Source organism: Nothoprocta perdicaria, unplaced genomic scaffold, assembly GCF_003342845.1.
Source record: "Nothoprocta perdicaria isolate Ctin4 unplaced genomic scaffold, notPer1 scaffold_72, whole genome shotgun sequence".
Taxonomy (NCBI): domain Eukaryota; kingdom Metazoa; phylum Chordata; class Aves; order Tinamiformes; family Tinamidae; genus Nothoprocta; species Nothoprocta perdicaria.
The window spans coordinates 961,908-975,635 of record NW_020455999.1 but is presented as its reverse complement, the minus strand read 5'-3'; the positions used below and the strand labels follow the sequence as shown (position 1 = coordinate 975,635).

The 13,728-nt window shown below is 45.3% G+C and overlaps 1 protein-coding gene across 1 annotated transcript in view; it reads right to left on the bottom strand.

The window, feature by feature from the left end:
• The window catches only part of RERE (arginine-glutamic acid dipeptide repeats), a 160,570-nt gene that overhangs the window by 81,880 nt on the left and 64,962 nt on the right, over nt 1-13,728 (bottom strand). The gene's annotated exons all lie outside the window — the stretch shown is intronic.

Below are 13,728 nucleotides of genomic sequence, written 5' to 3'. Positions count from 1 at the left end.
AGGGCTCTGCGCAGGCTCCCTCCCTCTGTGCCCTATTTAGGCGGCCTGTTAAACCAGGCCTAGCCCCGGGAGCACCAGAGCCACCGTGGGGGTGACAGATGGGCAACACGGCAGTCGGCGTCGAGCCACTTCAAAGACAAACTCAAAACAGCAAAAGGGAAAAGGAAGGCTTTTACTTGCAAATATGCTTCCAACACGGATTTTTCTTTTTTGTCTGCTGGAAAATAAAGCCAGGTGATTAATTCTAGGCTAACAGATTTCTTTGTGTTATTTTAACGGTATGTTAAATATTTAAACAGTCTTTGTGCCGCTCAAAATAAATGCCTTATACGTTGCCACACAGAAGGACTGGGCCCACAGAGCCAGTCCTCAAGCAGACAGGAGATTTTCTTGTTCCCAGTTACAAATTAACCCGCTCTTCAGGGGCAGAAAACACCTATTCATCCACAAAAGGGGGAAGGCAAAGAAATCAAGAACAGGTTTATTAGATGACCTGAACCAAGAGGTGTGCAGAGGGAAAGAGAATCTAGCAATGAATAAAGCGGGATCTAATGATGCGCTAAAGATCTGTTTTCTTCCCAGTTCTTTGGATACCTTTTCCTAAGCCATTTTCTGAGTGAACAGTAAGAGCAGCTGTTTGTAAGCCTAGAAAATACAGCTCAAAAATAGAGAGGGCATTACTAGCAATAAAGCACGCTGTCCCTGCAGCTTGCTTTAGATGCACGCATATTAACAATACCCAAATTAATTCTCGCAGACACAACACTGTCTAACACGAGAGCTGTCAATAAAAACGTTAAATAAGGCCATTAAATCCAGCTGTTGGCTCCCTCCTGCCCTTGGAAAACAGCAGCCCAAAGGGGGAGCCTCTGGCTCCCGTCCTCTCCCCCTGCGCCAGCCCGCACAAAACCTGCAACCTCTAAACCTGTTAGTGCTATCTAATGCCTACTGCATCTACAAGAGCTTTTCTAATAGAAACACGGCTCGATGGCTTATCTGGGAGCACGAGGCAGTCCACAAAGGCAGCAGCTTGATTGAGCGCGGTAATGGCAGGCAGGAAATGAGAAGCTTGGTTAAGCCACGGATAATCGATCCGTGGATTCAGTGAAGTGGGAGCTGAGCTGGGAATAAGCTGCTTGGGGTATCAAATATTGCTGCATCCAGGGGAAAGGCCTGTTCCTGTGCTCCGTGCAGGAGGGAAAATAATTTATTGACAAAACAACACGGGATTTTTTTCTGCAATGTCTCGTTCTTGGCATTTTGAGACTGTTTATAGCAAAAATCCCTCCTGCGCCTCCACTCTCCACGAGTTTAACAGACGAAACTGCTTTTGGAAGCCACGAAAGCGCTTCAGTATGCTGGAAATTAATGCAGCCTTGTGTACAAACAACTCCGAGACGCCAAACAAATATGTACAGCACTCTGCTTTGCTCCTGAATTCCCTGCTTTGACGCTCACAGCTGCTTCTGTGCAGAAACCCTCCTCTGCCTTAGGGTGTCCCCAGGAGCAGGCAAGCAAGGCAGCCTCCCAGCAAGGCAGCTTTGATGGGATCCCTGGTGTGCTGTGCTCAATCTTGACTGCAGTTTCCACAGGGTTGATGGTGAAACTGTTTACAAACAAAGGCAGAAACGTTACCAGCAAGCAGCAGTGCCCTGCACAAGCGGAGGGGACAAGCAGGCAGCATCTATAACCCCCAGTGACACATCCACGTGGAGCTGTGTGCCAAAGCCAGCACTTTGCTCAAATTCTAGGGCAATTCTAAGCAAAACCCCTCTTTGCAAAAGCCAGTGTTCCAGCCCTGGGCTCGCACCAGACCTGGTTGCTGCTCTGACCATTGCAGGGTGGCCCAGACAGGGGCCAAGCGCCAGGGAAGGAAACACAAGGAACAAATCAAAACGCCACCAAAACCCAACAGTAAACGGTCAGGCCCGCCAGGAGCTGAGCCCAAACACAATAGCTTTTAATAAGAGATCTACCGTGAACCAAATAAAATCCCAGCCAGTCTTTTTTTTTTTTTTACCCTAGATTTGAAAAAGTGCTAGAAAGCAACTGCCAAGCAGCTAAATGCAATATTTAGGCTTCATTGTTTTTAACACGCTGTTACAGAGGGCTAGCTATCTAAAAAGCTTATTCCTTGACAGTGCTTCTCGGAGGCACTGAAATGAATCCTCCAGCTGGAACCAAAGGGCAGGGAGGCAAGTCAAGTCGACGACCTGCTGTTAAATTATTGGCCTAATCTGGACGAAAAGGACGTCGTTCTGCAAGTGCCTTCTGTGCAAAACCAGAACATACATAATCAGAAACCCACCCAGTGATGATCAGAGCACCCAGACGAGGCTGCAGGGTTACTCGAAAGGGAAGACGCCGGAGGGGCATCGGGCACCTGCCAAAGCAGGAACGTTTTCAAGCCACTCAACCTCCTAACCAGCGTTAGAGGCTCCCCGGCTCCTCTCTCAAGGGCAAAAAACTCCCAGGTTTTCCATTCCCTGGGCATTCTCCCCCTCTTCACCCCTCAAAGTGTTTGGAGGGATTTAATTTCATGCTAAGCCCCTGTCTTATCCCCTCTTTCAGGGCCTAGGGTTTTCTTGGGGCCTTCATGTGGTTATGTAGAGAGCTACGGAGCTCCCAGAAAGGCACAATTAGGTTGTAAAAAGAGACAAAACCAGGACCAAAGGAGACTGCTCTAGACAGCCCTCTACCAAGTTATTTGTGTTTAATCCACAAATAATCCCCCAAACAGAACTGAAAACAGCTCACAAGCACCCACAGACACACAGGACATCGCTCGGCTTGGCCGCACACAGAGGAAGCCACGCGAGATGCTGCCCCATCTCAATCATTACTCCTAGAAACACCACGAAAGCCACGGAGAAAACAAGGTAGGGGGTAAGAAGGGCCAGGCCACATTAAATGCTCCCATTTAATAAGCAGCTCGCAGCCGTGGCACGTTTGGAGCCAGAATGTAAAGTTTAAATAGATTTTTCACCTTTTAACTACCAAGGGGCCACAGTCTCTTGAAATGGTGGCTAAGGAAGGGGCTCTTAACGGAGAGATGGCAGGAGCTGGAAAGAGAAAACAAGCCCCAGTTTACCCTGCAAACCCAGGGCCGAGCTTGAACGGGGATAAGTGGTTGCTGAAATATCACCCAGGAGCTGGGGGATTTTTATAATGCAGGAAAAATCAAAATGCTGCCCCAAACTGGCCTGCTTTTGGCATAAGCCAAGGTTTAAAATTAGAAAAGAAAAGAGCCAAGGCTACCGATGAGCAAAAACTTGGCGATTTCGCCACAAAACTAAGGGCTTTTGCAATGGGAGCACAAAGTATTTAGGAAATCAATGTCTGGAATGTAAACGCTTCCTTGTGTGGCTTCTTGGAGGATGGAAACATCTGCTAAGGAAATAAACGGTCAAGTTCCCAAGTGTTTGCATCTTCTAGAAAGCTGCACTGACTTGTAGAAAAAGTTAATATTTTAAGCCCTCAAAAAAACAATTTTCCACACTTGTGTTCCATGAATTAGTGTGTTCAGAAATTGCCTGATAAGCACGGTCCTGATATGGCCTTAATTAACAACATGAGTAATTACTGTGAAGCAAACCAGAGCGGCTACACAGGAAAATGGGGAAACGGCCTTAAAGAACTTCCAAATTTGAGAAAAAGACACAACTATCACACGAGGCAGGGAATTTCTGCTGCAGACTCTTGCTATCTGTTGCTATATCAGTAGCTGGCATTAGCAGCAAAGAACTTGATATTTTCCCTTGCATTTATATGCAAAGCAGTACTAAATAAATACCCCCAAAACCAGGTCCAACAGGCTGCAATCTCATCTAAACCAGCAGATTGCAAAGAAAGCCTCCATTCATCTGGAAATAGCTAGATATTGAGAATGCGAAAATCAGAAATAACTACACTGGAGAACAAAATGGATGTGTTTACTTGCTATAAAAGGGAAATGCTCCAAAGAAAAGTCGGGAGAAACAAAAAAAAAAGGGGGAAAAAATATCTTTTCTCCAGTGCTAAAAGCTGCATGTGAGCATCCAGACATCTAAGAATATCCACAAGGAGTTATCTGGTTAAACATACACATTTTTTTTTAACCATATAGTAGACATGTGGGCCATTCCCATTGGAATGGGCACTGAAGGGAGTGCAGGTAGCCAAGCTGATGCAGGAGACCCAGGTAAACCACCACCGATCCTGGGCAAGATCATCTTTGCAGCACCATGAGCGCAGTGAAGGGAGCTACCAAAAGCTTCCACTTAAACCCAAGGTGGGATTTCAGTGAGAGGCCCCCAAATGCTTCCAGACCAGTGGTATAAACTATTCCGATTAATTTTCCTCATTAGCAGAAGCCTTGGGTGGACCCACGTTTGCCAAGTCGGCGCCCGGCGTGAAAATGTGTAAAGCTCTGTTTGACAGGAGAAGAGATGCCTTGTTATGGAGATCACAGTTTTCCTTGACCAGATACAACCTTCTCGGCACGACTTGAGAAAATAAAATAAAATTGTCTTGCAAACCACCACCTCAGTGCTTGGTAATACTCAACAGGGGACACACAGCCTAGCTGCGAACAGATGGAGCCACCTGAGCAGTCACTACCTTCCCAAACGTATATATGCACTGACACTCCCTACGCTATGACAAGCTATTTTCCAATATTCAGATTAATGAAACCTAGCGTACACCAATGATAAGACAATGGGCAGAATAATACAGTGTTCTACACAATTATATCCATCTGGCCACGTTATATAAATGGCTACAAGAACATGCTCCCACCGGGTCCCGTCCGGCAGCGCAGGAGTGCGGAACAGCCCCGATCCCGACACGGAGAGCACCAGAGAACAGCAGGACTGCGGGACGAGCACCGTGAAATAACGGAGCTCATTTGGAGGGGGGAACATTTCTCAATCTTGTCAGTGACAGACGAGCAAAAGCGTCCAGGGGACACGGTTTCTGCACCAATTTCCTGATCCGCATTTGCACCAGCGTCTGACATGATATATTATGCACCTCCTTTCCGGCTCGCTAGGTCCTGAGGTTCAGACGTATCAAAGCACCTAATTGGGTTTTTTTTTAAACACGAGGCATATGAAAGCACATAGCGAGGCTGGTCCTTGTTAGCAAGCCCATTTCTGCCTCTTTAAACTCAAAGAGAGTAATTCCCTTGAAAACTGTCACAGCCTTCTGGTGATCCACAAAGAGGAAGTTCAACAGCCCTAGGTCACTAATCATAACTACAGTAGAAACAGAGCATAAATTATGTTTTTTATATTTCACAGTGGTGAATTATGTTTGTTCTTTTATCTTAATCACTTGATTCTTTCTATAAATGAATCACTCCAGCTATGTTTGCAGCCAGTAGGGTGCAAGCAGCTGCAATTCCTTTCTCTAAAGTGATAATCCTAGTAATGATGTTCAGTCTCCTTTCCTTTTGTCAAGGTTACGTTTAAATCCCATGGGAACCGTTGTGCCCATGTCCTTTTTGCACGCATGGCACACACAGAAACGCCTCCCTTGCCCTTGCTCCAGTTACCTGTGGACAGCAGCCGCACGGCCCTGCTCTGGGCAAACATCAAACCTCTGCTGTGCAGGAAGCTGCTCTGCAGGGATCCCTTGACTCTTCCCGCACCTTTTGGGAAGCTGCATATGGCACTTTATGTCATAAACACCAGAGAACGATTTGTAGGATGCTCACTCCTTGCAAAGCACCAGGCAGCCTCCTAGGAGGTTAAGGACACAGAGCGTAAGAGAGCGAGGGCAAGTGCTTAGTATTATTAGATTATTTGAGAAGAAAAGAAGCTCTCAGCATCAGACGTCGACTGAACTCTCCACAGCAGAAGGGATGAATCACGACTCCCCCCACGCACTCCCTCATCGGTATGAGGCACGGTCAGCAACAACACCTTTAAAATTCACTGTCATAAGGAATTAAATTCATTATTTGACCTGACAAAACCCTCACGCTGGCTGTGACTAGTAATGAGCTCCCTTCATGGAAATGATGCAGGCGAGCGCACGCAGCTCCGCACAAACAGGGGCTGTGAAACGTGGAGAGCAGGACGCCAAAGATCGATAGCCCTAGTGATGTCTTTGATATAAGAGGAAAGGGGTTGTAAACAGAATGGCTTTTTTACAGAAAACTCGAGTTTTATTTTGCACGGTCCTAGGTCAGCGCCAGCTGCAGTGGTCGTTAGGCCGATCCCACCCTCTGTCCCCACAAAGAGCCCGTATAAACCCTACCATTATGAAATATTAACCACAACTGCCATCTCCTGCATTCTCACATCAAGAACTTTCACAGAGCTCCTTGACATCGGGGTGAATTTAAGGAGCCTCTTTTCTCTCTCTTCCCCCTTCTGCTATTTCGACCACGTTTATGGACCTGAGGAGTGACACTGCTCCGGGCAGTGCCAAAGGTGGTCATGAAAGTCCCAGGAAGAGTCCTGACAACCTAAAGACAAATATATACATCTGTCTGCACTGCTGCGTCATCCTGAGCCAGCCCCTTCGCAGCCACAGGGGACAACCCCTCAGGAGCAGCCCAAGCCCCAGCACCAAATGGGGGGATTGTGGCTACCCTGTCGCCACCCGCTCGGCCCCAACGCTGCTTCGTTTACCTCCTTCCACACACGATTTGCCAGCAGGTCCCATGCAGAACAGCAGCTTCTCTTCCCTCCCCTTGAAAAAGGAGGAAGCCACCGATGCCACTAACATCCCATCATCACAAGCCACCATCAAGGTATCAGTTGCTGGGAATTCTTTATTCATATTTTCACTCCTTTAAAACTTGCAGAGCGCCAGAACTCTATTTTGGAGAAGGATCTTTGAGCTGGATGGCTGCTTTATATTTTATGCTGTAATTACACACCGTATTTTGTTATTTTAAATATGTCTTATGAATCAAAGGGACGGGCTGCTTGCAGCTTCATACAGCAGCCCTTGCATGAGATACAGCAACAAAACAGAACGCAAGGGGATGCAATAGGAAATGCTCTGCAGAGCAATATAGCCTGCGTATTTCCCATACGGAAAAGGGTCAAGGAAAATTAAAGAATTGCCTGTTACAATTTTAATTCTTTAAGCACTTTTTAGGCTTAAAATGTTTAAAGAAGCAAAACACAAAGGAATAAACTTAAAGAAAAAAAACAGGAAAAGAAACAGAAAAGTTCTCCCTAGAAAACAGAAGAGGACACTCCAGCACTAAAGAATTATTTTCCTTTTAAAACTGCCTATGGCCTAATGGCCTAAAATGTATGCAGGGTGATTTAAAATCGATCACTTTAATCAAAATCACAAGCTCAAGTTCTCCATGGACGGATGTTCCGTGACCATGGAGCCAAAATCACCCGCCCGCCACATCCCAGCCCCGGAGCTGCCCCAAGCCCAGAGCCTCGACGGGAATCAGGGCCCTCCTCTACCGCAAGCCCCTGAATTCCAGGCACAGGGACACAAGGAGCCAGGCCCTCAGGCCTGGCAGGGCTCTCCTGAGAAGACCTAAGAGAAACAAGGGCAAAACTCCGGAAAAAACCTTTACCAAAACAGCTGGGAAATCAAAAATGCCACATTCCACAGGAGGCTTTTATTGGGGTTCCATTTTTAAGCACACACCTCAGACTTGTGGAAGTGCCGACGGACGCTGCCCTTGGGCACAGCCACCCGCGGGAGCCACATTCCCAGCCACGGGAACAGAATTCCCCCCGGAGCCGCCGGGGATGGGATGTCAATCCCATCCTGCACCTCCCACCTGCTAAACTGAGAGGTTTCCACAGCAGAAGTTACCCCTGCCTCGAAGGGGACCAAGCCAAGCCGCAGAGATGGCCCCTTCCCACAAAAAGGGACCCTGCAATTCCACAATCACAACAATATTTTATTTTCCTTAAGGAAAGCCATTTCCAAAGCGCTTTAATGAATTATTTGCAGGAACTTACGAGGCGGAACCCTGTGTATGTGGAGAGCTGGCGCAGACACGAGGAATCTGACAGCGTTCAAGTACCCCCAAATGACCAGAGAGAAAATTTCAACTCCAATAATCCTAAAGGTCAGGAGCGTTATTAAACATGACAGATGCCCTCGCTATCCCACACCAGAGGATACGGCTATATTTGTTCCAACTCCAATTGCTGTTGCCACATGTAAAGCAGCAAATGTACTATTTAATATCTTCTTTTTAAATCAATCTAGAAATAACATTTTTCCCCCCCTTTTTCACGCTTTCAACGTGACAACTACAGATTTATTTGGAAGCCAATTACATTCATGTCAGTAGCTTTAGGTACCTGGAAAGAAGACGGTGGAAAAGATGCTGAAGGCTGCACTGCCCTGAGAGGGGCACTGACACAGCTTGCAATATGGACAGCTAAGTGTATAGGAGGTGGTAGCTGAATCCAGCAGTTTTGTGATCAAGTCACTGCAATTAAAGGTGTTTTTATATTCTAATTAATGGCTGAGTATATCCCTCTTGATAACACAGCATGACAAAAGCAATCCTAATTATATTCTGCCACCATAAGGAATATGTTTTTATTTTACCCTCTTTTTAAAGGATCTGGTTTTGGGGGGGTTTAAGGGAATTGCTTTGGATTGTGCTTCATTCTTAAAAAACAAAAACCCACCCCACCACACAAAGCAAGAAACACACGAGCAATTTGGCAAAAAACACATGGGAGTTCGCACTCAGCCCTACTCTAGCTCCTCTCGTTCTTAGGACTCCCTTTCTCTGTTCTATATCGAAGTCTCAAAACAGCTTTACAGCAAACAAGAGTGACTCGCCAGCTGAAAATAAAACAAAACAGTGAGGAGGCTCTGGGCAGCACGTTATCCCTCCGGGATGCAGCAGGACACGGAGCTCCCCTGGCAGCAGCGGGACCAGGGACCCCCTCCCAACACAACCCTTCAGTTTTAGGAAGTGGATTTGAATTGTACAAATCTAGGCCATATGGACGGGAATGGAGGAAGAGCTGGAGCTGAGCCCTAAAATTATCTACATCTACTCCTCACTCCCAGCTGTTTAATCCTTGTTCTTAACAATGCTACCATCTGTTTTAAGCCCGCGAATGTGACTGCTCTCTTCCTTCCAAAGATGGTGCGATGATGACACACGACATCCTAGCTCTGAATAAATTTGTTTAGTTGTATTAGTGTGTGACACTATTAAAGCTACTCAGGAAAAGAAAATTTAAAAAAAAAAAACAAAAACAAAACCCACAGGAATCCTAAGCACTCTTTATACTTGACAAAATGATCCCACTGATGAAATTACAGATATCTGCCAACAGCAGCCAGGTCTGGCTGTAATGTGTTCACATAACCCCGTGTGCTCTTGCAGTGCAAGATATGTTGGTTTATCCACTTGAAAATTGGTTTCTGCCCTGCCTTCATATGGCATACAATGAAATAAAAAGAATATTGCACTATTTACCCCTTAAGTTCAAAATCCAACAGCAACATTAGGCACTAGTTACACACGCGGAGAGCAGTCAAATTCCCTTCTCTATTTCCCCATTCTCAGCTGAAAGACACTCCAAACGTCTTGATAATTTAATACGTGGAAGACAAACAAATCAATTTAGCTCTTTATAAGAGCAACCCTTTACTAAGGAAAGATTTTATATATAGATATATATATAGATAGATATAGATATAGATATATGGATGTGTGTACACACATGTGCGCACTTGTGTGTGTGATTAAGACCTAGCCCTACCTGCCCGTGCACCACAGCCTAACAGCCATGTGAATCTGCAGTGCCATCTGGACAGGAGTTAATCACAAATCTACAGAGAAGAGTGCAAAAAGGAAAGGAATTATCAAAATGGATTCATATGCATCTGGAATGACTTTAATACAAAATGCCCAGCAAATCTCCCCGTGCTGCTGACAAATCACCAGCTGAGGTAAATCCCAGATAATGAAACATTGTAAGAAAGGCTCTATTTAATAATTTAGCCCCTGTCAAGGAGTTTGTATTGATCCTTGTTTTCAGCGCAGGAGAGAATGTTATCTCCAGCCTTACAGCTCAATGACAGCATCAGTGAATTTAATCACTGTGCAGCTCCTGCCATGCAATCCTTAAACTGTCACCTCCGATTCCTCATCATTCCTTGCTCCTTCCTCCAACCCCCCCTATATCCAACATTTTAATATTAATCTCCCTCCCCGCACGTGCCCCACTGTAATCACAGCAGCTCCATTTCAAGCTGCTCCACATTAGAGGTAACAGCCAATCTCGTTTGCTGGCTAAATTTTTTGTTTTAAATAATCCAACGCTCTCTCAAATGTCTCATCCGTCTCTATCTATCAGCAGGTCTGCACAGTCTGAGCAGCAGCCTTACCCATGCTGCAGGTAGGACAGACATGGACAGAGGCTCTAGAAAGGCTCTGAGTAGAAAGAAAATCATTCAGTCTTTTTTGGGGGGCTATAAAGGTGGTGATGAATGCGGGGAAGCCAGAATCTATATTAATCAGCATTTTTTTCCACGCCAAAATGGAAAGGTCAAGTAGCCTCCTAACTGGCCAGGAAAAATGAGCCACAAATGAATTCAGCTGCGGTTCAGGAACAGAACATCAATTCAGCTACAAACAGAACAAGGCTTTTAAATCCATACATGCTTGTGGCTACAGAAACTCCACCTGGATATCTGCATTCAGAAGCATCATCTCCTATAAAAGTGCACTGAGCAACAGACCTTAATTCTGAAGCACCTTCTAAAATGCAAGACCAGAGGTAGGAAGGAGGCGAGCACACTGCCTTCCCCCCACTGCCTGCACTCCTATGCATCACACTGCACAGTTCAGGAAAAAAAAAAAACTATTTATTTTAATTTCTCCTCTTTATCCAGGTACGATGCAGTACTTTGCATTTTATAACCCTTTGGATGATGGTAAAAGGATCCCCCGGGCCCCTATGGCCAAGGTCATCATACACAGATTTCCTATTACAGGGCACAAGCAGCATTTCACAACTGTCTTTTTATGCACTCCTGCCTTTCCATCCAGCCTATAAATTGTTACAAGGCCCTGGGGCAATCAAGCTGTAAACTCCATTCAAATCAGGCTTCAAGGAGAAAGCCTCGCACTGGAGACGCGTCAATCAAGTAAACACACAGCACAAAGGGCAACTGCATCACAACTAATAATGTTGTCTTTTATACGGCAAAAGCCGCCGCTTCCCCTGTTCTAAAAGCGAGGCGAGTTCCTCTCTGATGCTCCCGATTCAAAGTGTAGCCCATTAGCATTTTAAATGGGACACAAAATTAAATCAAAAGAGGATAAATCAGAAGCATGCTGCTAAAATCCATTTGCTGGTTGGGTTCCCCCTCACTTGTTTTTTTAAGAGGGAAAAGGGAAGCCTTAAGGAGGACATTTGGGCTCATTTATCAAACAGCAGAAATTCTAGAAAAAGGTATAAATGGCAAAATTAAAGGGCAGATTTGCTTTTTTTTTTTTTTAATACATTAACTTGTGCTCTGGTCAGAAATCTCGTTAGCAGCAGCAGTTATTTGTTTCTTTTGGCTTTCAGCAAGGCCCCTTTGATCCTTATTTTTGTTTAACTTCTTACTTCACTTCCATTCATTACTGCAGAAAAAACAGCAGGCAGACCTCTTGGCTGACAGTTTTCTCTTTCTCTCTCAGTTTGGATGTGGCTTTTTCTCCTATTTCAGAGGAGGTTTCAACTTCAGAGTTGGCCTGGAACCGCTTTTGCTTCAGTAAATTCAGTAGTTTTGATGCACTGTACCTGTAAACACACAGTCCTGCTCTGCAACTAGCTACCCTTTGAACACACTTCTCTAATGTTTGGGAGGGAAATTAAAAATCATTCAGCTCTGCGTTCTGTTCTCTTTTCTTCCGAGCACTAATGCTTGGTAATCTCATTTCACTAGCTAAGTCTGCACACACTAAACCGTACGCGCAGCACCCGGGGCTCTTCATTTCTGGCTCAGGTAAGCCTGGCTGCAGATGGCTCAGGTAAGCCTGGCTGCAGAGGCACAAGCAGGCATCTCCAATAGCAAGAAGGTAAAATAATGATAGTTCCTGGCAGCCTGCAGCATCTCCCTCTGGCAGCTCCGTTGCTGGGCTGGATTTCTGGGCCTCCTCTAGAGCCTGTTCCAATCACAGCTGGGATGGCGAGCAGTCCTCTCCCATACTACGCTTACGTTTAAATCTCCAGTTAAATATATGTTTATAAATACATATCACTGTGCTTCCTGATTCTGGCCATCAATTCTTCAGAGTCTGTCACAGAATAAATGCTAAGACAAAGTTTGTCAAAACCTGTGAATTCCACTCTTGCCTTCCAACTCTTCCACAGATCTTAAAATATGCACTGAATTTCACCGAATCCTAAAAATAATACTGCTAAAAAAGATAAATATTAAAAATACTAAAAAATAATATCAGAAAGGAATTAAGTCTTTGCAGGAGCAGGAGCTATTGAGTCAAGTGTCTTTCTGTAGAAAGGAGGAGATAAATCCGAACCCCAGGCGGAGCAGGCCTGGGTTGGGAAGCAATAAACATGTGTTAGAGACATCGGTCCTAAACAAACAAAAAGGGGGCACCTTGCGAAAGCCAAGGCAAGTTCAGATAGCTTTCAAGGAAGAAGCTCCCAATAATTACCTTTCTTAATAACATTAGTTATTGGTGACTAATTGGTGAAGAAAAAAAACAAAAACAAAAAACACGTGTTGCTGTGAATCATCTTGGCTTCCTACAGATTGAACTTCCCCCTTCCACACGTGTGCACTTGGCCATCCGTACGGGAAAGGAGGCCGCGACACCAGTGCCCAGGCCAAGAGCTTCCTCTTGCTCCCTTGCCCGCTCTCTGCTAGAGGCTCCGGCCTTTCCTTGCACTTATGGAAACATGCAGAGCCCATGGGCATCCAGTAACACCAGTGACCAAGGCTGGAAGACACCTTGGAGGTCCACAGCAGGTCGCACGGCATCACACCCACGTGGTTTCTAACTCCATCACTGTTCTCAACATTAACACATCACCTGGTTCCTCAACTGTGAGCTTATCACCTCTGACCACGAACCACAGGTGTATCTGCCATCTAAAGAAAATCCGTCTCAAAATTCCAAAGGAAAGCTATCAAAACACTGCGCTACACGTCCCACGTAGCTCTGCAGACAGCTTTAATGTGGTGGACTAGACTAATATCTACAACAGAAGCTTCAGTTTTTATTGCTGTTAATATCCTGAGCAATTAATGTGCCTCAGCAGGAGCTTCTGCCCGGAATGGCAACTACCACATTGTAATTCAGTATTTCATGAGAGATTCCCATCAAATACAAAAGCACCTGCTCACGTGCAAGGTACGAACAAATGAGCCTTAATGCATTATTAGAATGTGCTAAGCTAAAAACCCAGCAACTCCATTAAAAACAAAGAAAAATTCTTATCCATAGCGGATGGTTACTATTCAAGGCAGCAAATACGGGAACACTAAGAAGTTGCTCAAGAAGCGAGAGCTACCAAGAGTCCTGAGAATACAAAGATACCTGAGAAAAATTACCTGCAAAAGTATGAAACCATAGATAGAGAACTAGCAGGGACACCGGCATTGAAGAGAAGTTAACACTGACCGCATCAAGCAGCGTGTTGCCCCTCACAGCATGGGGAAGACTGGAGTGAGAAAGCCAGAAGAAAGATGTATTTTGATGGCAACAGTTTGGGGGTGATCTACACTGTCAGCCTATGTATTAATAAGGCCAGACCTCCAGTGAAA